Source organism: Bidens hawaiensis, unplaced genomic scaffold (genome assembly GCF_021521415.1).
Source record: "Bidens hawaiensis isolate Kalapana, Puna unplaced genomic scaffold, B.hawaiensis_p1.1 tig00008036_1, whole genome shotgun sequence".
In the NCBI taxonomy this organism is placed as follows: Eukaryota; Viridiplantae; Streptophyta; class Magnoliopsida; order Asterales; family Asteraceae; genus Bidens; species Bidens hawaiensis.
The window spans coordinates 849,267-872,983 of record NW_027491563.1 but is presented as its reverse complement, the minus strand read 5'-3'; positions in this window follow the sequence as shown (position 1 = coordinate 872,983).

Sequence of the window (23,717 nt, the reverse complement as noted above, 5' to 3'; positions counted from 1 at the left end):
AAAGTACTCATCATCTGTGGCTCCATAAGAAACAACATTTATCTCAACCGGCAACCAGTCTGCTTCATCCGGTTCAAGCTAGTTGATAGTGCAGTTGAACAAGCCTTGAAAGCTCATGGGATTTCCTTATCCTCAAAACCCCAACCAAGTAAAATTTCAAGCTACTGTGAAGCTCTCCTAATGCTGAATGACTCAAACATTTCACTAGTTCATGCATTCCTGTCAAGTCATGAAGAGTTGATGCAGGGAAATTTGTTGCCGCCTCTGTTTGAGACAGGAGATCTAAAAGACATCAATCAAAAGGATCTTGAGAAGATGGATATCAAGTATTAGATGGCTATTGTGACATTTGAGCCAAAACAAGGTACACCTCAGTACGTATTTACCGATTAAGCAAATAAACGCCTTTTGCGTAACAAACGAACGATTAACCGAACGGGTCGGGTTATGACCCAGATATCTCGGGGGGCCATCTATAAGTGATATACGATCTATACAAGCTTAAATATTAGAAATATGGTCTTAGTTTGATAGCAAACAAGTTAAACGAAAACATGCTCGTTTAACTACTCGCTATAGATTTAAACGCAAAAGATAGTTACAAACCAAGCATTGTATTATCCGTTAAGCCGAAAAAGACTTACCAAACACTTACTTGAAATGTTTTAAGCGATCCGTGAAAATATTTTTGATTTTTTACAAACATATAGTATGTTTTTATAATTTTACACAAAACTAGCCGAAAAACACTCGTTTTCGCGCTGTTTAACGCACCCGATAAGTTTTTCGCGCCAAAAACCGAACCCGAACTAAATTTGGACTGGGATTTTCATATTTGGGCTTGAGAAATCAGAATATTGGGCCAAAACAGCCCAAAGGGAAGCCCATGAAGCTTCCGATCGGACAGCCACACCCCACCCCCATTTTTATATAAAACTTATTCCACAAGCTTGTTTATTCATTTTGGTTTATAAAAATTGAGGTCCAAGCAGCTGCAAGCTGATTTTCCAGAAATCCTTCAAACCCTAAGGTAAGGAGCTTAAATAAGTAGCTTTTGTACTTGTTTAACCTTGATTAATGACATAAAAACATGTCTTGGTTACTAAATATCATTCCTAACCATGTAAAAATCCCAAAAATGGTCCATAAACATGTTTTGATCATACACATGGTAAGGAACCTGTTTTGATAGTTTTTTTGGCCATAACATGGATGAAAGGGTTGAAACGGCGTTTTTACGGTTCAAAAGTTCGTTTTTGTGCACTAGCCGAAACCCTAAGTTAAGGGCTGTTATATTGATGAAAAATTGCTTGGTTTGTGATATAGGACTTGTACCTAGCTTGCTTAGAAGCACAAGAACCTGAAAACTTGATTAGAAAGTCGGAAACGAGCCAAACCCGCTAAGGTAATGCCGAAACACTCGCTTACGGGTTGTTTAGGTTAAGGTTGTGATGTGCATATTTTTAGGCCTTGAAATTTTGCAGAGACATTAGGGACCATGTCAATGATTCCCTGTTCAAATTTGGTAATTTTTCGACCATCCGAGAATATTTGGCGAATTTATTACCAAATTGGAACGTTTAGTTGGGAAAAATAGCTAAAATGCTTCAAAAATTATGAAAATTTTCTGGGAACTCAGATTTGATGTATTTTGATCACATATGAATTTTGGGATCATTTGGAGAAGTCTAAAGGTGTTTTGTGTATATGCGTTCGTGTGAATTTTTATAGCCGAATTTGGGCCGATCGCACGAACTTTTTACATTTTGCAATTGATACAGGTTGTTTTGGAACATGATTTGAGTATTCAGGAATTTTTGTGGAATTTTTGGAAATTGTTTGGGGTAAACGGACGATTTTCAGGCAAAATATAGCTGATAAAATGAATTTTTATAAATTAATAAATCAGTAATTAATTCCAGAAATATTTTTATAAAAATCGACATATTTTAATTGATAAGTTTCTAAATTTTCATAATTTAATGATTAACGGTTAATTAATTATGCTAATTTAAATATTAAACAAATTTAGTTTTTATAAAAACCGGCAAATTCGCGACTAGCGAACCTGCAGGAATATCAAAACACCAAGAGTGATCAAAAATCATATTTTTGGACTAATTAAGTAAAAAAAAAAGAACTTTTCTATGAAAAACCTGGACAATCCGGATGAATTGTGCTCGTTTCTTCTTAAATCAAACTGAATAAACGGAAACGGGCCCCGTGGCTAATTCGGGACCCCAGTATGTGATCCTTCTTTATAACTTAACCATTTTATTAACCAATACATTTACCCATGCTTATTTTCCCATAACTGCTTTCTGAACGCGTAAACGAACAACTTGGCCCAGCTGGGAAAACGGGAATCTGAGCCAAGTTCAGTTTTAAGTATTAGACATTGAACAACATCACAACTGAAGCCTATTGCCACTTTCTGGGCATTCCAGATATACCCAGATTAGTTATACAGCCCAGTTTAGTATTGAGATTATAATAATATTAAAATATTAATATTATTATAATATTGATTATAGGAACTACTGATAAGCGGACCGAACAAACTACGAGCTGATACAGTACTGATTATCTACTAAACAGTGAGTTTCATGACCCCACTTTTAAACTGTTTTACGAAATTTTGGGGTGAAAAGCATGTTTGATTACATATACATACCTGAAACATGTATTGATGTGAATTATCTAAGTGCTAACACACGAAAGTCCCCACGATCACAGTGATTAACTTCGAGCCGGTGGCTTGTTAATAGTACTATTGGTTTGACAAACCCAAACGGAATCGGCATGGTTGCCGTGTCACATAGCGCCGTTTGCACATGACCATATTTATACAAACAGGCTATGTAGTGTTAGACATAGCTACCGGGGCATGTTGTGGGCGGAAAGGGGCCACAGTGGTTGATGGAGCGTGGGAAATGGATGCACGCAGCACATGCAGTCAAGGCTTCACTGTAGCTTAGCATAATTACATCATTTACATACATACATACTTATTTCATCATTACAAGTGTTAACTTGTGAATACTCATTACTGTTTTCTTGAAACTCGTGAAACTCACCAACTCTAGTAGTTGACCCGTTTTAAACTGCTTTTTAGGGGTACCTAAGTCGGAATGATTTGGTGATCTGTTACTTGCTCAAGGTGTGTGGTTGATGCTATGTGAATAGAAGCAGGGGTGTTAATAGTAAGAACGTTTAGTTAACGAATTAGTTTTGTTTGTATCACTTGGACTGTAAAACAATGATAGAACAAAGAAATGTAATATATTGTAAATTAGTTTGTAATGTTTCTTTATAAACAATGTGTTGATACAAGAGGTGTCTGTTACATTCCCGTTTTACGCTTCCGCATTCTGCTAGTCGGGGTGTGGCAGCTATGGTGGTACACAGAGCTAAAAACTTCATGAAGTCATATGGGAAAAACAGTTTCACGGATTCTGACAGAAAGAGAATTGGCTTTGATAAGGATAAGCTTCGATGCTACAACTATGGTGAGATGGGTCACTTTGCAAGGGAGTGCACAAATCCTCCCAAACCAGAAAATGACATTCGTGTGACTGAGGTGACCGATGAAGAAAATAGCAAGTCAGCCGGGAAGAGGCATGAAGTGCACAAGCCAAATAGCTCTGCTCCAAGAATAGGAGGTCATCCATACAAGGGCAACTCAAGCTCAAACTCAAGAGCCCTTGTCTCTCAAACAGAGGTCCAAACTGTGGATTGGGATGATCAATTTCAGGAGTTGAATAATCCACTCAACATGGCAGGAATGGCTTTCTCTTCCAACAATGATGCTTCTTCATCTTCAGCTGCAAGTTCTGATGCATCACCACTTGATGAGGTAAATCACAATCTCTGTTCTCAAGCTTGCATTAACAAAGTTACATATTATAGACATCACCAAAACGAAGTCTTGAAAGAAAATGCAAAACTTCGAGAATTAAATACTGAGTATGTAAAGGCTGACAAGATTTACGTTGAAAGGATTAAAACTCACCATAATGATGTGGCAAATCTTAAAGTTAAAATTTTTCAAAAAGATCAAGAAGTAATTTACTTTAAAAACATAGTTTCAGAACTAGATGAAATTGAGAAATTAAATTTGATGCTTCTAATAGAAAGAAATAAGAAAAGATAGCATCATCTGAGCAATTAGATGATCTTATTGGAGCCCAGAGAAGTACTAAAGTTAAAGCGGGGCTGGGGTACGATTATACCACTGTACCTCCTCCTTTGAATGATAACTACACCAGTTTGCGCCACTTTAGTTATAATACTTTTCCCGAGGAAGAAATGTCATATGGGATTTGTAGAATACCAAAACCACTGAATTTGTTCCTGCAACGTCAAAAACTGCTGCTCCAATTCAATCATTTGATAAGTCTAACGTCAATGTGTCTTGTGAAGCAGGTGATGTAATCAATGGTGATTGTAGGAAGGTTAACTTGGGTTGTAAGCCAAAAGGAGAGTTAGAACCACGTTTTAAGTCTTGTGTAGATCTAACCAAAACAATTAACAATCCAATTTGTAATAAAGTTTATGAATCTATGTTGGGAAGTCTAATGTCAAAAGATGTATTTTGTGAAACTTCTAGTGATGAAAGTTGTAAAGATGTTTGTAATGAAACTGAATGTTCTTCATCTGATTCAGAGTGTGAAACAGTTTTTGATGAAACAATTGAAGCTAAGGTTGACGAACAGACTAGTCCTAGTTGCTCATCAAATGATCATCGTGTTGAGAATTTGAGAAAACAAGAATCAAACTTTGAAAATGAAAAACCAAGCACTTCCTGTAAATATGTGCCACCTAAGAAAACCACTTTTTCTCAAAATACAAACTATAACAATAATTCTCAATTTTATGATCAATTGATAGTGCCTATTACTACTCTCGACAGAAACCTAGGCAATCAAATTATTTTGCAACTCATCATTCAAATGTTTACAATTATTAGTCAGATAAAGGTTACCAACATGTTAACCCGACTACATCACCTTATCCCACATATCTCAGTGAGCAAGATGTCTATAAATGCAACCAAAGAAAGTGTTGCTTTGTTTGTGGAAATTCGTCTCATCTTGCTAGACATTGCAAGAACTGGCACAAACAACAAAAGGATTTAAACAGTAAGTTTGGTCAGACATTTCCTAAGGTTGATCCAAAACCTCAGAAAATGTCTAACCAAACTCACTCCACTGCCAGTGAGACATATTTCAAACCTAAAAGCGAGAAGAAAACAAAGAAACCATTTTGGCTAACCCAAAGAGAAAGAAAAAGGTTAGCAAAGGGTTCGGATGCTGAAAAGCCGAAGGGCCCTTCAAATGTTTTCAACAAGAAACACACCGAGGACTTTGTTGTTAAGTCCAAACCAAAGCGAAGGCAATCCAGAAAACCTTTCCAAAACCAAGGAAATCATAATTCATGTTCCTCGAGGGATTATTCTTTAGATAGTGATTCCCCCAAAGACTATATTTTTAAGAATCATAAAATTAAACTGGGTGATTTTCTATTTAATTTTCCCGAGACAAGTGTGTCTTGGGGCCCCTCTACTAACTAGTTGTTCATGTGTGTAGGGTCAGCCTGGAAGGCCTGTCAATAATATTTGGTACTTGGACAATGGCTGCACCCGACATATGACAGGAGATGAGTCCTTGTTGTTTGACATCAAACCATTCAACGACGGACATGTCTCCTTTGCTGGTGACGTATGAGGAGAAATCACGTAGTTTAGCTTATTATCGAGCTCAATATCATCAAGATGCACATGAGCCTCTTTATCTGCTAAGCATTTCCTCAGATGGGACACGCAAAAAGTAGGATGAATCACCGCGAGCTCCTCGGGCAATTCCAGCCTATATGCTACCTCACCAACTCGGGCCAAAATACGGAACGGACCAATAAACCTCGGACTGAGCTTTCCCCTCTTACGAAAACGAATAATGCCCTTCCAAGGAGAAAATTTCAACATAACCCGATCTCCAGCCTCGAACATAATAGGTCTTCGCCTTTTATCCGCGTAAGACTTTTGTCGGCCATAGGCGGCCTTCATAAACGCCTAAATTTTATCGAGCTTCTCAGTCTTAGCCTCAGCTACCTGCAACTACCCAACTGTTTCTGTCCAATGGAACCCCAACAGACTGGAGTCCTACACCTCCTACCATACAGCATCTCAAACGGTGGCATCCAATCGTGGCATGATAACTGTTATTATACGAGAAATCTACCAACGGTAAGTGACATATCCTCGAGAGTCTGAATGGTCCTCTCGGACTGACCATCCGTCTGCGGGTGATAGGCAGTACTGATGAGGAGTTTGGTGCCCATCTCCTCGTGAAACCTTTTCCAAAACCTGGAGTTAAAACGCGTATCCCTATCCGAAACAATAGATACCGGCACCCCGTGCCTAGAAACGATCTCACGAATAAACACATCGGCCAACTGCTCGGAATTTAAAGTCTCTCGGATCGGCAAGAAATGAGCGCTCTTGGTCAATCTATCAACAATTACCCAAATGGTGTCATAACTACCCTTAGGAGTACGAGGCAATTTTGTCACAAAATCCATAGTGAGATGCTCCCACTTCCACTCAGGTATTTCTAAAGGTTGAAGCTTCCCGAACGGCTTTTGATGCTCGACCTTAACTTGTAGACACGTCAAACACTTACTCACGTACTGAGCCACCTCAAACTTCATCGCAGGCCACCAGTAATTTTTCTTCAAGTCTTGGTACATCTTGGTCACGCCCGGGTGAATAGTATAGCGTGAATTGTGTGCCTTATCCAAAATTTTATCTTTGAATCCCCCATACTTCGGTACCCATAAACGACCATCCTTATACTTCACCCCGTCGCCGACGTCTTCCAACGATTTCTCCTGAACCCAAACACGTTCTGACATTATCCATTCTACCTGCAAAGCCTCATTCTGAACGCTGGCTATTTGCTTCAAAATATCGGGTTTAAGGATAAGCTGGTAAGATTTTACACGAATCGGCTTCGGTCTCTCCTTCCGGCTCAATGCGTCGGCCACCACGTTAGCCTTACATGGATGGTACATAATCTCCAGATCGTAGTCCTTAATCAACTCAAACCATCGACGCTGTCGCATATTTAGTTCCTTTTGCTCGAAGAAATACTTTAAACTCTTATGATCCGTATAGATGACGCAAGGAACCCCGTACAAATAATGCATCCACAACTTAAGTGCAAACACAACCGCCGCCGGCTCCAAGTCGTGAGTAGGATAATTCGCCTCGTGAGGCTTCAACTGCCGTGAGGCATAAGCGATGACTCGACCTCGCTGCATCAAAACACACCCAAGCCCCTGATAAGAGGCATCAAAATACACTACCAAATCATCGGTGCCATTCGGTAAAGCTAAAATCGGTGCATGCGTCAACCTGTTCTTCAACTCGAGAAAAGCCTCCTCCTGCTCAGTACCCCAAACAAACTTAATACTCTTCTTAGTCAACCTTGTCAGCGAAGAAGTAATTTTTTGAAAAGTCGGGAATAAAGCGGCGGTAATACCCCGCAAAACCCAGAAAGCTACGGATTTTAGATGGAGACTTTGGAGACTCCCATTCATTCACGGCTTCCACCTTTGCAGGGTCAACCAGAATACCACTCGGGTTAATAACATGACCCAAGAATTGAACTTCATGCAAGCAGAAGGAACACTTAGAAAATTTCGCATACAGTTTGTTCTTCCGCAGAGCCTCCAACACTTCCACGAGATGGCCGGCGTGATCGGATTCACTTTTAGAATACACAAGAATGTCGTCGATGAACACAATAACCGAACGATCGAGCATCGGTCTACACACCCGGTTCATAAGATCCATGAACATAGCCGGTGCGTTGGTCAAACCGAAAGACATCACAAGAAATTCATAATGCCCATAACGAGTGCGGAAGGCAGTCTTAGGAATATCTTCATTCCAAATCTTCAACTAATGATACCCAGACCTAAGGTCGATCTTCGAGAACCAACTAGCTCCTTGGAGCTGATCAAATAAGTCGTCGACCCTCGGGGGCGGGTACCGATTTTTAACGGTGAGCTTATTCAACTCACGGTAGTCAATGCACATCCGCATGCTACCGTCCTTCTTCTTAACGAACAAGACGGGGGCACCCCAAGGCGAGATGCTCAGTCGAATAAAGCCCTTATCGAGCAAGTCTTCCAACTGAGCCATAAGTTCCTTCATTTCGTTCGGCGCTAGGCGGTAGGGAGCTCGGGCAACGGGTTTGGCGCCCGGTACAAGGTCTATCTGGAACTCGACCTCGCGATCCGGCGGCACATCTGACGAATCATCTGGAAATACATCCAGGAAATCCTGAACAATAGGAACATCACCGACGGTAGCCATCTCGGTATTCACATTCATAGCATACTCCAGATACGCCCCGCACACCCGCTGCATCAACTTTCCCGCCTTAAGCATGGATATAATATGTGGCGTCGCAATATTCCGATCACCGAAGACCGTAATATGAGTCCCATCCGGGGCCCTTAGACGAACGAGTTTCTGACCACAAATGATCTGAGCATCAACATTCGCGAGCCAATCCATCCCGAGCACCACATCGAAACAACCAAGCGGCATCAAATACAATCGCACCGGAAATCTATACCCAGACAACTAGATGGAACAACCCTGAATAGCCCTAGACACGGACACGGATTTTCCTACGGCGACCTCAACCTCAAACACATCGACTACGCGCCCGGGTGATTTATTCAACGAGGAACAGAAAGCGGTAGACACAAAACTTCTACTGGTGCCCGAATCAAATAAGACTGACGCCGGTAATTCATCAAGTAGAAAGGTATTTGGGATAACATCACGCTCCTACTTAGCTAAACAGTTGCTCATACATTCTTGAAGGAGCGAGGAGTTTAAGCGGTCAAGTACCAAGGAACCCAGATTGACAGTATGCTAAGCCTCAGCTAAACAATTACGCGCAAAGCGTTCGAGAGGATGGGAAATGAACAGGAGCATTTAGGGAATAAGATAAACTTAAAGCTAACGACTCGAGAGTTAGCCAAATCCTATCCCTACAAAGACGGAACCCTAACATAGTCAGACACAAGTGGTATTTAAAACATGGAAGGTAAGGGTAAACCGCTAATAACGTTGATCAAGTGTTATTAGTCGTTTACTTCACCGGCCCGTTTTAAGCACCCCCTGCCCCTACCCACATTAGCATTCTATCTAACACTATACAATTAATCACATACTGAAAACTTTCAAATTCAAAGGAATAACTAAATAATTTAAAGTTACCTCTTGGCGTGCAGCTACTCGCGGCAGGCATACTAGTTTCTTTTCTTACAGTTCGAGTCCAAGCATTCGGGGATGCTCGGATCCCTCGAACCATGGCTCTGATACCAACTTGTAAGGCCCCGAACCCCAGGGACCCCACAGTTGATATTCATTCAAAACACTCGTAAAAATAATTAAACTTAAAAACAATTCTTTTCATTAAAATAAGAATCACAAAGTATAATTTGGCGGAAAACGTAAATAAGTAAATGAGTTCCCAAAACCCGGGAATTTTGCCCAAAATCAACATAATTATCTTTAAAAAAAAACTTTTAAAAATAAATGTTTAATAATAAAATCTTCAATTATCGTATGCCCTTCACCGTCCCAAGTAGCTTCGTGCACATCCAAGCGATAAGGTATCATCTTCCTAACCTGAAACTCACACTAACATGCAAACAAAGTCAGCTTAAGCTGAGTGAGTTCAAGTTTTAAATAAATAACAAAAGTCTTAATAATCATTCCAACGGTTTTAAAACGGTAAACGAAAATACATCAGTTAGGTCCCCACATTCAATAAATAGTCATCCTTACGTATGAGCATCTCTTTACGTGCATTCCTATATATATCAATATATATATATATATAACATTCAATAATAACATTCAGGGCCGAGAAAACGTACAACCCAAACACGTAACATTCAGCGCATGCAAACGCAAAGTAGGCATACGCAACATTCAGTAGTCGAGACGACTACAATCTTCGCCAAATATTGGCCATAACATTCAGGGCCGAGAAAACGTACAACCCAAACACGTAACATTCAGCGCATGCAAACACAAAGTAGGCATACGCAACATTCAGTAGTCGAAACGACTACAACATTCGCCAAATAGAGGCCAAACAATAATTTATATATATGTATATATGTTAACACTCCAAGGCCTACCCTATTCTAGCAAGCCTACATAAAATCGTTTAAAACATTTCATCCAGTAGGAAAACACTTAGGTGTGCATACTAGCCCAAAAGTTAAAAAGAGTTAAAAGGGCATCATGAACTCACCTGAAATCGATCGAACACCTGCAACGAGCTAGGAAATCCCTAAGTGCACACTCACAAGTAAGGGCCTGTAAATAGTACACAACGCGTTACTAAACTAGACCGTAAGAAAACTCTTACCTAATGATCCGTTCAAGCCCAACACTTGGACCTTGCCCAACACGTTGGCCCGAGGCCCAACACCTTGGCCCGAGGCCCAACACCTTGGCCCAAGGCCCAACACTTGGCCCAAGGCCCAACCCATACCCAATTACTTTACCTCAGCCCCTAAAACCTTTCAATTAACCAAATCCACCGGTTAAGCCTAAAACGAACTTATCGATTAATAACGAGTAAAACGAGTAGATTTTAGCATGCGAAGATGCATTTAATTACGTAGGATAACCTTTGAAATAAATTATTAAATTTTTACCAGAATTTAATAAATGTCTTAGCTTTATAAAAATATTTTTATTATATTTTTCTATTGGACACAAAAATTATAAGAATTCCTCCAACACAGCAAGGTACGCGCAGCTATTTCAGTGCGCAACAAAATGGTTTTATTTTTATAAAATTCATTACCAAACCAAATTAAACGATTCCAATTGGGTTTGGTTCCTAACTCAAAATACTAACTTCCAGAAGTGGAACCAACCAATTTGGATCTGTCGAAAAAAGGTTATGACGTCGGGAAGACAGACCAGAATCCGTCATCCCGCATCAGCTTTGACACTCGATTTTATAAATTCATAAAAACATTCAAATCTCGTCCAAAAATTACGTATTATACCTTTCTGGAAACTAGACTCAAAGTAGAACATCATGGAATCAGGAATCGATCAAAAGCAGTGGATTATCATCGCGTTACAGACCCTACAATAAACGTATACGAATCTGTCAGCAAACTGTTATCATCAAAACTCAACCTTAACGACCAATAAGCGCGTTAATAAGATCAATTAAGGTGTAAAAGACATGGGGAATCATAAAAGGGAATCATAAAACCGACCTTGAATTGAAGTTTTCACGGCTGAAACTTGGCGGGGCAGAAGAAAAACGAGCAGGGGGGGTCTTGAGGTCCGATCGGCAGCTAGAAAGGGTTAGGGGTTAGGGTTTATTTGTTTTATGATATAAATAAAATAGTTACATCCAAGTCCCTCCAAATTTAAGTGTAAGGAAAAATGGAAGGAAAAGTTAAGTTCTTTAACGTACCGGGATAACGTAAAGGCTTTCGAGAAACGTCGGATAAATCCCGAGAATTATACATACTCTTCAAGCTTTAATTCTTGGAACCGGAATTAACGGGCGTTACATCAAGAACATTTGGTTGATCAAGATGGAGGTGCAAGTGAGCATCAACCAAATTCTCCCGTCAATGTGACTACTGTCTTTCATCCCATAGAGAGCTTATCAATTGAGCTTGAGGCAACACCAGTTGAGCATCTCGAGCAAATTCCACAGTTACCAATTCACCGACGACATCCGACTGAGAACATCATTGGAGATCCGTCCGCTAGCATTCAAACACGCAGCACTTTTGGTACTATTAACAGATGTCTTTTTGCTTGTTTTATTTCACAGGTGGAGCCCAAGGACTACAAGGTTGCATTGAAAGAGAATTCTTGGGTGGAAGCCATGCAAAAGGAGCTGTTACAGTTCAAGAAGCTGAATGTTTGGAGGCTAGTGACCAAACCAGAACATAAGAAACCGATTGGAACAAAATGGGTGTTCCGAAATAAAAAGGATGACAAGGGGGTTATCATCAGAAATAAAGCCCAGCTTGTTTTACAAGGCTTTTGGCAACGTGAAGGACTTGATTATGATAAGGTTTATGCACCCGTAGCCAGATTGGAAGCAATTCGCATCTTTTTGGCATGAATGTCAAGACTGCTTTCTTGTACGGGAAAGTGAAAGAGGAAGTCTACGTCAGTCAACCTCTAGGTTTTGAAGATCCAGATCATCCTGGTCATGTTTATCAACTCGACAAAGCACTTTATGGTCTCCACCAAGCACCTCGTGCCTGGTATGCCACACTGGCTGACCATCTAGTGAAGAACGGATACAAAAGAGGAATCGTCGATCAAACATTGTTTGTCAAGAAGGTTAAGGATGATCTGATTTTTGTCCAAGTGTATGTTGATGATATTATCTTCAGGTCCATGAATGAGAATCTGTGCAAGGAGTTTTCGAAATTATGCAACAGCGATTTGAGATGAGTTCCTTGGGAGAAATGATTTTCTTCCTGGGTTTACAAGTTGAACAAAAGAATGACGGAACTTTAATTCATCAGGAAAAGTACGTTCATGACATTGTTCAGAAATTCGGATTTAAGGACTCATCTGCTTTCATGACACCAATCGCCACGCGACCTGTTCTCGTTCATGATCCATTGGGAAAACCAGTCGATCAACACCTATATAGGTCCATGATTGGTTCCCTGATGTATCTCACTGCAAGCAGACCGGACATCATGTTCCATGTTTGTCAGTGTGCCAAATATCAGTCAAATCCAAGAGAATCCCACATGACAGCTGTCAAACGTATTTTCAGATACTTGAAGGGAAAACCACGTTTGGGTCTTTGGTATCCAAAAGAGTCCTCCTTCGAACTTCATGCTTGCACCGACAGTGATTATGGGGGATGTAACTTAGACAGAAAGTCAACATCGGGTGGATGTCAATTCCTGGGAGATCTGTTGATTTCTTGGCAGTGCAAGAAGCAAGTTACTGTGTCCACCTCCACAGCAGAAGCTGAGTACATTTATGCATCCAGCTACTGCTCTCAAGTGATATGGATCCAGCATAAGCTGCTGGATTACGGTTTGAATTTCTATGATACAACGATCAAATGTGATAATGAGGCGACCGTTGCGATAGTTAAAAACCCGGTCCAGCACTCAAAGACAAAGCACATCGACATCCGAATACACTTTATTCGTGATTGTTTTGATCGTAGGCTTGTCAATATAAAAAGGGCCCATACTGATTTTAACTTTATTGATCTCTTTACCAAAGCATTTGGTCGTGCCCGATTTTTATTTCTCGTTGAGTCTTTGGGCATGATTTCTTTTGAGTAAATTTTATCTTTTATTTTAAAATTGTAAATATTTTAAATATGTCACAATTTTAGAGGGAGAAAATGAGTTAACTTTAACTAAACAAAAAGATTTTAAATTTATTTTAAGAAAAACAAAAATCGAGTCACTTGACTTAACAAAAGGATTATATTTTTATATATAATATTAATTTCATCTTTACTCCTATTTAAGAAAAATTTAAGAAAATTCAAAAAGAATTATCTCATTTAGAGGGAGCTCCTGTTTAGAGGGAGTCGGATATTTAAAATTTTCAATTAAGAATTTGATCCGACCTTATAGAAAATGATAGTATATTGATATGCAATGATCCTAGCGCATGAAAAGAGTAGATCAAAAGTCTACAAAATCACTCACAGATGTGTAGATAGGCTTGATAAACAAGTAAGTGTCAGGTGATATAAACCTAAATTCTTGCCGGTACTAGTGGATATACGCTTATGAAGCGGTTGCATGATTTCGTTAAAGTCATATTCATGAAGGCAGAAATGTAATTAAACATGTCATACCCAAGCCTCTGTTTACTTGATCACAGTTGTCTTATGAAATAAGTGTTAATTTTTAATTTTCATTGAGTCAAGAAAATAGTCAAGTAAAGCATCAAGAAAAGCAAGAAAAAGAAAGACAAAAGAGTTAGAAGGAGTCAGTACTAGGGATTTTAACTTCTGTTTTATTTCTTCATTTATTTTATGACTCAAGCTTTGGACTTTCTCCTGCACGATAATATGGTATTATCTGACCTGATTGTTAAGGCCCTGAGTCTTATGCTTTGTTTTATTTTCTTTCTTTTGTTCAAGCATTGGACTTTCTCTGCGCGATAATATGGTATTATCCGACCTGATTGTTATTGCCTGAACTTCTACTTTATTTTAATCTTTCAAGATCGAGTCAGGTGTGCAAAGCACAAAGTGTCGAGTGTACAAAGACAAAGTGTCAAGTATGTTAATAAGGGTACTGTGATCAACTAAGAAAGGTATAAATCAAGTTGAGGTGATATGTCAACACAAACTAGGCCCGAGATATGATGGAATCAGTAGCATGTCTGACTAAGTGGGGACCACATAAGTATCGTGCTTAATTGAACCTTAAATGTATCATGTTAACATCTAAACATTTGTCAAGTTAAACAGGTGGACAATATCTACAGTCGATGATGAATTTGTGTCACAATAACATCAAAATGGAAACATGATCTAGGGCTTTGCAAATCAATATGATTCCATGTTGTGATCGTTCTTAAAGAATTTATGTAAATTAATTTAATATTAATCTTATTTTAATCCCTCTAAATAGTTGTTTCTAAATTTTAAAATCTTAAAAGGTTTATTATTTTAATTTTATGTTTATTTTTATTTTTGTAAAATATTATGTACATTAATATTTTAATTTTATTTTTAATTTTACTTTTATTTTTTACTTTCATTTTTATTTTATTTTTATTTTTTTTAGTTTTATGTTATTTAAATCAAACTTTACTTTATTTTATTTTGTTATGTTAAAGAGATCGCTTTTGCAAAAGTTAAATATGTTATGGACCGACAAAAAAAAATTAAGAAAAATAAACAAGTACTTGGATTCGGTGGGTAAATGTTTTTCGGGTTTGAATGTGCAAATGTTTTTAAAGACCGAGGACCGAGAGTGTATTTTTGGTGAATACTCGCGATGTTTTGACCTTATCGTGAGATAGGCTGACCCTATATATATGGGTCACAAAAAAAAATCTCTTTTACTATTCACCAAAAACTTTTCACTTTCCACTCTCATTTCTCTCTCTACTCTATCCTCTCAAACCCTAATCTTTCTTCAAAATCTTCAAGATCCTACCTCAATATCACACTTTGATCCTGAATCAAGAACCCACACCTTCGGTACAACATCTCAACACCTTCAATCGTCTGTTCATCTCTGTTTCTGGGCTCACGCGGATTGAGGCGGCGGTTCTAATGAACCGTAGGCTAGATCAGTAGATAGATCTTCAGATCTGTGTTGTTATTCTGCTTAAGACCATCGATTAGGCTTTAGTTCATGATTATCATCATTGATTTTTAGATTTTAGGTTTATTTTGCATGGTTTGTAAATCTAGGTTTTGTTCAAAGGTTCTGGGGTCCAATTGACCAAGAAATTCAAAGGGTTTTTATCTCAAACCTTCCAGATCAGCAATTCGGGTCTAGACGACCTTGTGAAACTCAAAAAGAGGGTAAAAAGGGCTAAGTAGGCTTTTTCGCATAAACAAGATTTTCGCTTCGCATCATCATGCGAAGCGAAACACCTTTCTGTTTCGCTTCGCCTGGACGTGCAAAGTGAAACACCTTTCTGTTTCGCTTCACCTGGACATGCGAAGCGAAATACATTTCTTATTCGCTTTGCACCCCATGCGAAGCGAATGATAGATCTGTTTCGCTTCGCATTGTGACTCATTGCTTTGCAAACATTCGTGGAGGATTTGATAGTATGAGAGTCGACTGGGTGCACATTATGTTTGCTTTAACAACTCGGGAGAAGTTCAACTATTCGAGGAGGATATTCTTGTGCATGATGGATGCAAAGAACGACTCTACATGGCTTATGTACCTGAGGTTTGTGTAGATGCTGCTAGATGATGTGATTCCTGATGCTCCCAGGCCACCTCACAAGAAGGCTAAAGACAAGAAGTCCCTTCCCGAGCCATATCATGTTAATGAGATCAAGCCGTCAATTTTTGGTGTGTTGTTGAGCACAAAAGGCAAGGGACATCAGTATGAAGGACCAAGACCGGGTCCTAAGTTTGGTTTGTTTGAGGAGACTGAGCCTGCTGGGGATGAGGTTGGAGTTGAGAGTGAAAAAATTATGGGTTCTGATGCTGAGGTTCAAGTTGAAGTTGAAGCAGAACAAGGTGATTCATTTGAAGAGGCACCTGAAGATCTGACAAAGGCCAAGCATGATCTGAAACAGAAGGCAGCCGACAAGCCTTCTATTGGTGGTTCTTTTGGCAAGGGCAAAGCTAAGGAGGTTGAGGAAGAATAAGAGGAGGAAGACGTGCAGCCCTTGAAGCGTTTGAAGAAGCTTGGAGACTCCCAGAAGTCCTCCAAGCTCATTGTCAAGCTTTCCTCAAAAACCAAACCTTCCCCCACACCTGACCCTCTAGTAGTCTCACCTAGGACTTTAGCTAAAACCCTTAGGGACCTAGACGTCGCTAAAATCAAGATACCTGTTTACAAGAAACCCAAACCCCGAGTCAAAACCAAAGCCAAACCTAAGAAAACCATGCTACACGACTCACCCGATGAATCACCTGAACCCTTACTTAAAGACCAACCCATATCCACCTTCCTACCACAAATACCACCTTCACCACCTCAATCACAACCACAAACGTCCACTCCACCCGAACAACCATCCCAAACAACAACACCACCCACACAACCAACCACTAAACCCACACCTACATCAATAATCACATCTTCTATATTTAGCTCACTGATGTTAGACTGTTGCTATCTAGTCAAAAACAAGTTAATCAGTGTCCTAATCACCTTAAGCTAGTCAGGGTTAGTAGGGAGTCGAACCACGAGGAGTATGTGGTCAGTGTGCAGTGAAATCGATTCCTAACATTATGAAGTGATTTCTATCAAAGTGCTGATCACACTAGCAAACAATTTAGTTGTATCAGAAACGAACAAGTACTCAAGATTCAGTCAATCAAATAAAGCAAATCACACCCGGGAATCCAAGTAAGCATTCAAACAGCAATCTCATGCAACTTAACAGATTAACTATCTTGTGTCAACTACAGACTTACTAACCGGTTAAACCTTAGGCATCCACGCTCGCTAACACATGACATTGGTTATCAAACGGTCCCTGCCAGTGTGACTCAACTAAGGGCAAACGTATGCTTTATTGCAATTAACAGGTCAAACAATCATATGAGCAATTATTATAGCAATCGAAAACTAATCGTTCTGATCGAAATAAACCTAAATCGATTGAGTGTACGAACATACTAAACATCAATACTCATAGATTAACATCAAAACAATTACAATTAGTTGTTCTAGTACATGAGAAATAAACTGAAATATTACAAACTATACATCCCAGGTATGACTCGAAGGGTCTAGCCGTGTCTCGGCATCTCTCGGTTTTTGATTCGGATGATTTGGATCATATCTATGGCCTTGAGATGAATAGGAATGAAGGTTTTCTCCTCTTGCTGCTCTAGAAGCTGCCTGAAACTAAATGGGGGCGTCTAAGGTCGTCAAAACAAGATATAACATCAAACCCTAACTTTCCCGTCGGTGGAGACCATCGCGTAGCGCGATGGTCACCCTCCCTGAACCATCACTCTACGCGATGGTCCAAGACAACTTCATATTTAGATTCCTCTCGTCGAGAAACCCAAAATTCATATATTATGGGTTTCGTAACTCATTTTCTAGCCCATGATATGCTCGTTTTACTTCCTGGTCGCTTTTTGTAAACCCATCTTGTGGCATAGGTTTCTTATCCAAACTCTTCCTGAATCCTTCGAACACTTCCTAAGACTTCAATTTATGCTTTGGTCTTCCCGAGATATCATTCCATGCTCGTACAAGTCTCCAATTTAGCATCTTTAACAATCAATGACCTGAAATACAAAAGCACGTATGAAGTACCAAAGTTCTAACAATATACTAAACAAAACTACATAATTAATACACTAATATATATACAAAATACCCGAACATCACATCCCCACACTTATTTTTTGCTTGCCCTCAAGCAAAACTCTAAAGCAAACATCAACCTCCATCATATGTATATCAATTATCACCATTAATACTAGCAAGGTTTAAGGTCATACCCAGTTTTCCAGACTGACACTTTCTAGACTGACAACCCACAAATAAAGTTAATGCTACAATAAACTATAGAATCACCTAGACAAGTGTACTTTGTTTCCGGTTAGGGCATATATTTTCATACCCCTCACACTATCAACACTCCACTCAGTTCAATATCTGGACTAGCAAAAGATGTGCTAGTATATGTCTCTGCCCTCAAAATACCTAATATGAGCTACAACTTAATACGCTTGCAGGTCAGTCTTATCTCCTCTCCATTACCCACCGGTTGCATAAAGAATCGGACTAAGGGTTTTGCTGAGGCTTAGGTTTGGGTGCAGATTAGGCATATTTAGTGACTCAGGTGGATGAAACCCAGTTAAACAAACCAATATACAGACTCACGAATACAAACGAACTAATTACACAATCAACTGCTAATAACAACTGAAATACTAAACTGAAGATTTCTTTTTGTCTTTTTGCTGATTTTTCAGTTTTTTTTAAACATCAATAACTGATAATTACAACTCTGAACTTTACAACATCACAACTCGTCTGACTAAGTACAATTCGAAATATATACGACTCGATAACGAACTGGATTTCATCACACGGGTTAAAATAAAATAAAGGCCAAGGCTGAAATGGTGTGTAATGTTCAGTTTAACAAATGAAAAAGGATAAGATCTAAACGGGCTCCTAAGGGATAATGTCGGGTAAGGAATTTATTTAGTGAGGAAATATGTACGGAACGGGTTTTCTAAAGTCCTAATCTCCATACAGGTGGTAGTATTAAGATCTCGAAAAGCATGTGACAAGCAAGTTCTAATTCTGTAAAACATACCGGTTTCCCTCAATAAATAACGACATGTTTTCTATCTATTATATAATATGTGTATTAAGTATAGGGGCTAATCTCACAATATGTCTGGAAATAAAGGCTGCCGATATGAAACATGTATACCCGTCCACTTGACTCGTTATCCCCGCCTTAACAATTCCATTTTCAATTTCTCATTTTAAAAACATTTGTCAGGAAAACTATCGAGAAGCTGAAAAACTAACCATGACCAAAAACCTCTAACTTGCCATTAATAGAAATAAGTGACGGTTAATAACTTAACTTTCTGAATACTATTCGAGGTACTATCGGGCAAAAATTTTCAATTTTCCCCCATCCCCACACTTGAGGTTGACATTGTCCTCAATGTTAAAATAATAAAACAATTAATAAACATTTAGGGACGGGGTTGAATTGACAGTTTAACTACTTAAAAACTCGGGGAACAAATGTGATGGGTTTACGCAAATTCTACAATTACGTTTCTAAAAAACTAAAAAGAAAATATAAAAAATAACAAAACAGTTTATGAAACCGAAATCACCTGATAATAATGACAATGCAATGCTAAACTCGGCCCACAACTCTCACATACTCGTGACACACGTCTCCATAACTGATTAATACTGACTAACCACATCTACACAAATCTCGAGACATGTATAAGCAACCACTCACAAGTATACATACTTAGGTCTTTTGAGAGTTAATATTATTATATTATAAAAATCATTAACGAGCCGAGTTAGTTAGTTTCATAAAAAGTTGTGTTAATTAATTAAAAATAAGAAAAGACCTAACTCACTTTCGTAGGAATCACGGTTGCATTTAGCGTATGCAACAAGCCCTTTAAACCCCCTGGTAGCCCGGGTGGACGAGTGAGGTCTCGTGAGGGTTTATAGTGAACTACACCCACAAAGTTCCAATACAACAAAATATACACGTACCTGGATAGACGTGAAATTAACCAAATGCTTACCAAACTTCCATGACTTGCACTTCACCAAAACCTCCCCACACTTGGGATTGCTGCACAAAACTCGAGACAGAAGTCAAACAACGACTCAACAAAAAGAAAAGAAACTAGAACACACTTACAAACCTCGGGTTGCCTTCTGGTCAACGCTGAATTGCGTGTCTACAGCTCGACAATGCCTCGAATGCCTCAAGTATTTTCATAAGCCGATGAGGTCACCATGGAACTCATCAATTCCTTTTCTCTCCTTCCCTTCCTTGCTGTCGGTTTCTCACTATCTTTCATCTTAATGACTCTTTCATTCCATCCTTTTCTCTTCATGCTACTTTTCAGCTCGTTCCTGTCAATTACAAAACATCCCTCTCTTGTATGATTTGTGCATGATGGTACACACTTTTCAACAAGAGGGTTAGTAGCATTTTCAAACAATAATAACCGCTTAACACGGTTCCTGCACTTAATGCCCAAAAATCCCTCAGCACAATCAATTACCGCATGTGCTGTTGCAAGGAATGGCCTACCCAGTATGACTTCAGATTATTTAATATTACCCTTAGTGTCACACCCCGACTAGCACAATGCGGAAGCGTAAAACGGGAATGTAAAAGACACCTCTGATATCAATACATTGTTTATAAAGAAACATTACAAACTAATTTACAATATATTACATTTCTTTGTTCTATCGTTGTTTTCCAGTCTAGGTGATATAAACAAAACTAGTTCATTAACTATACATTCTTACTACTAACATCCTTGCCTCTATTCACATAGCATCAACCACACACTTCAGGTAAGTAACAGATCATCAAGTTACTCCGATTTAGGTACACCTGAAAAGCAGTTTAAAACGGGTCAACTACTAGAGTTGGTGAGTTTCACGAGTTTCAAGAAATCAGTAATGAGTATTCACAAGTCAACACTTGTAATCATGAAATAAGTATGTATGTATGTAAATGATGTATGTGATGTAATTATGCTAAGCTACAGTGAAGCCTGGACTGTTCTTGCTGCGTGCCTCCATTTCCCACGCTCAATCAACCACTGTGGCTCCCCTTCCGCCCACAACATGCCCCGGTAGCTATGTCTAACACTACATAGCCAGTTTGTTTAAATATGGTCATGTGCAAACGGCGCTATGTGACACGGCAACCAGGCCGATTCCGTTTGGGTTTGTCAAACCAATAGTACTATTCACAAGCCATCGGCTCGAAGTTAATCACTGTGATCGTGGGGATTTTCGTGTGTTAGCACCTAGATAATTCACATCAGTACATGTTTCAGGTATGTATATGTAATCAAACATGCTTTTCACCCCAAAAGTTCGTAAAACAGTTTAAAAGTGGGGTCATGAAACTCACGGTTTTGTAGATATTCCGTACTGTATCAACACGTTCCTATAATCAATATTATAATAATATTAATATTTTAATATTATTATAATCTCAATACTAAACTGGGCTGTATAACTAATCTGGGTGTAGCTAGAACGCCCAGAAAGTGGCAATAGGCTTAGGTTGTGATGTTCAATGTCTAATACTTAAAATCGAACTTGGCTCAGACTCCCGATTTCCCAGCTGGGCCAAGTTGTTCGTTTACGCGTTCAGAAAACAGTTATGGGAAAATAAGCTTGAGTAAATGTATTGGTTAATAAAATGATTACGTTATAAAGAAAGATCACATACTGGGCTCCCGGATTAGCCATGGGGCCCGTTTCCGTTTATTCAGTTTGATTTGAGAAGAAACGCGCACAATCCACCCGGATTGTCCAGGTTTCTCATAGAAAAGTTCATTTTCACTTAATTAGTCCAAACATATGATTTTTGATCACTCTTGGTGTTTTGATTTTCCCGCAGGTTCACTAGTTGCGAACTTGCCGGTTGTTATAAAAACTGAATTTGTTTAATATTCAGATTAGCATAATTAATTAACCGTTAATCATTAAATTATGAAAATTTAACCACTTATCAATTAAAATATGTAAATTTTTATAAAAATATTTCTGGAATTTATTTACTGATTTATTAATTTATAAAAATTCATTTTATCAGCTATATTTTGCCTGAAAATCGTCCGTTTACCCCAAACAATTTCCAAAAATTCACCAAAATTTCCTGAATACTCAAATCATGTCCCAAAACAACCTGTATCAATTCCAGAATGTAAAAAGCTCGTGCAATATTCTTTTCGGCCCAAATTCGACTGTAAAAATTCACACGAACGCAAATAAACAAAACACCTTTAAACTTCTCCAAATGATACAAAAATTTATATGTGATCAAAATACATCAAATCTGAGTTCTCAGAAAATTTTCATAATGTTTTAAGTATTTTAGCTATTTTTCCCAAATAAACGTCCCAATTCGGTAATAAATTCGCCAAATATTCTCGGATGGTCGAAAAATTACCAAATTTGAACAGGGACTCATTGACATGGTCCCTAATGTCCCTGAAAAATTTAAAGTCCTAAAAATATGCACATCACAACCTTAACCTGAATAGCCCGTAAGCGAGTGTTTCGGCATTACCTTAGCGGGTTTGGCTCGTTTCCGACCTTTTAATCAAGTTTTCAGGTTCTTGTGCTTCTAAGAAAGCTAGGTACAAGTCCTATATCACAAACCAAGCAATATTTCATCAACATAACAGCCCTTAAGTTAGGGTTTCGGCTAGTGCACAAAAACGAACTTTTGAACCGTAAAAACGTCGTTTCAACCCTTTAATCCGTGTTTATGGCCAAACAAATTATCAAAACAAGTTCCTTACCATGTGTATGATCAAAAAATGTTTATGGACCATTTTTAGGATTTTTACACGGTTAGGAATGATTTTTAGTAACCAAGACATGTTTTTATGGTATTAAACAAGTTTAAACAAGTGTAAAAGCTACTTATTTAAGCTCTTACCTTAGGGTTTTGGAAGTTTTGTGGCTGAAACAGAAGTGGTGTCCAGAGTTTTCCAAGAAATGATGTTAAAAATGGCTTGAACCTAGTTTAAATGTGAAAGAATAAACAAGGGGGGGTGGCGGCTGCGATCGGACCATCATGGCCCCCCTTTGGGCCCATTTTGGCCCAAATTTCTGATTTCTCAAGCCCTAATACGAAAATCCCGGTCCAAATTTAGTTCGGGTTTGGTTTTTGGCGCGAAAAACTTATCGGGTGCGTTAAACAACGCGAAAACAAGTGTTTTTCGGCTAGTTTTGTGTAAAATTATAAAAACATACTATATGTTTGTAAAAATCAAAAATATTTTCACGGATCGCTTAAAACATTTCAAATAAGTGTTTGGTAAGTCTTTTTCGGCTTAACGGATGATACAATGCTTGGTTTGTAACTATCTTTCGCGTTTAAATCTATAGCGGGTAGTTAAACGAGCATGTTTTCGTTTAACTTGTTTGCTATCAAACTAAGGCCATATTTCTAATATTTTAGCTTATATAGATCTTATATAACTTATAAATGCCCCCCCGAGATATCTGGGTCATAACCCGACCCGTTCGGTTAATCGTTCGTTTGTTACGCAAAAGGCGTTTATTTGCTTAATTGGTAAATACGTACTGAGGTGTACCTTGTTTTGGCTCAAATGTCACACTTAGCATAATCAAGTACAAGGAAGTCAAGTGGGTAACTAAATTCATCCACTTGAACCAATACATTAGTGACCATGCCCCGAGCTTGT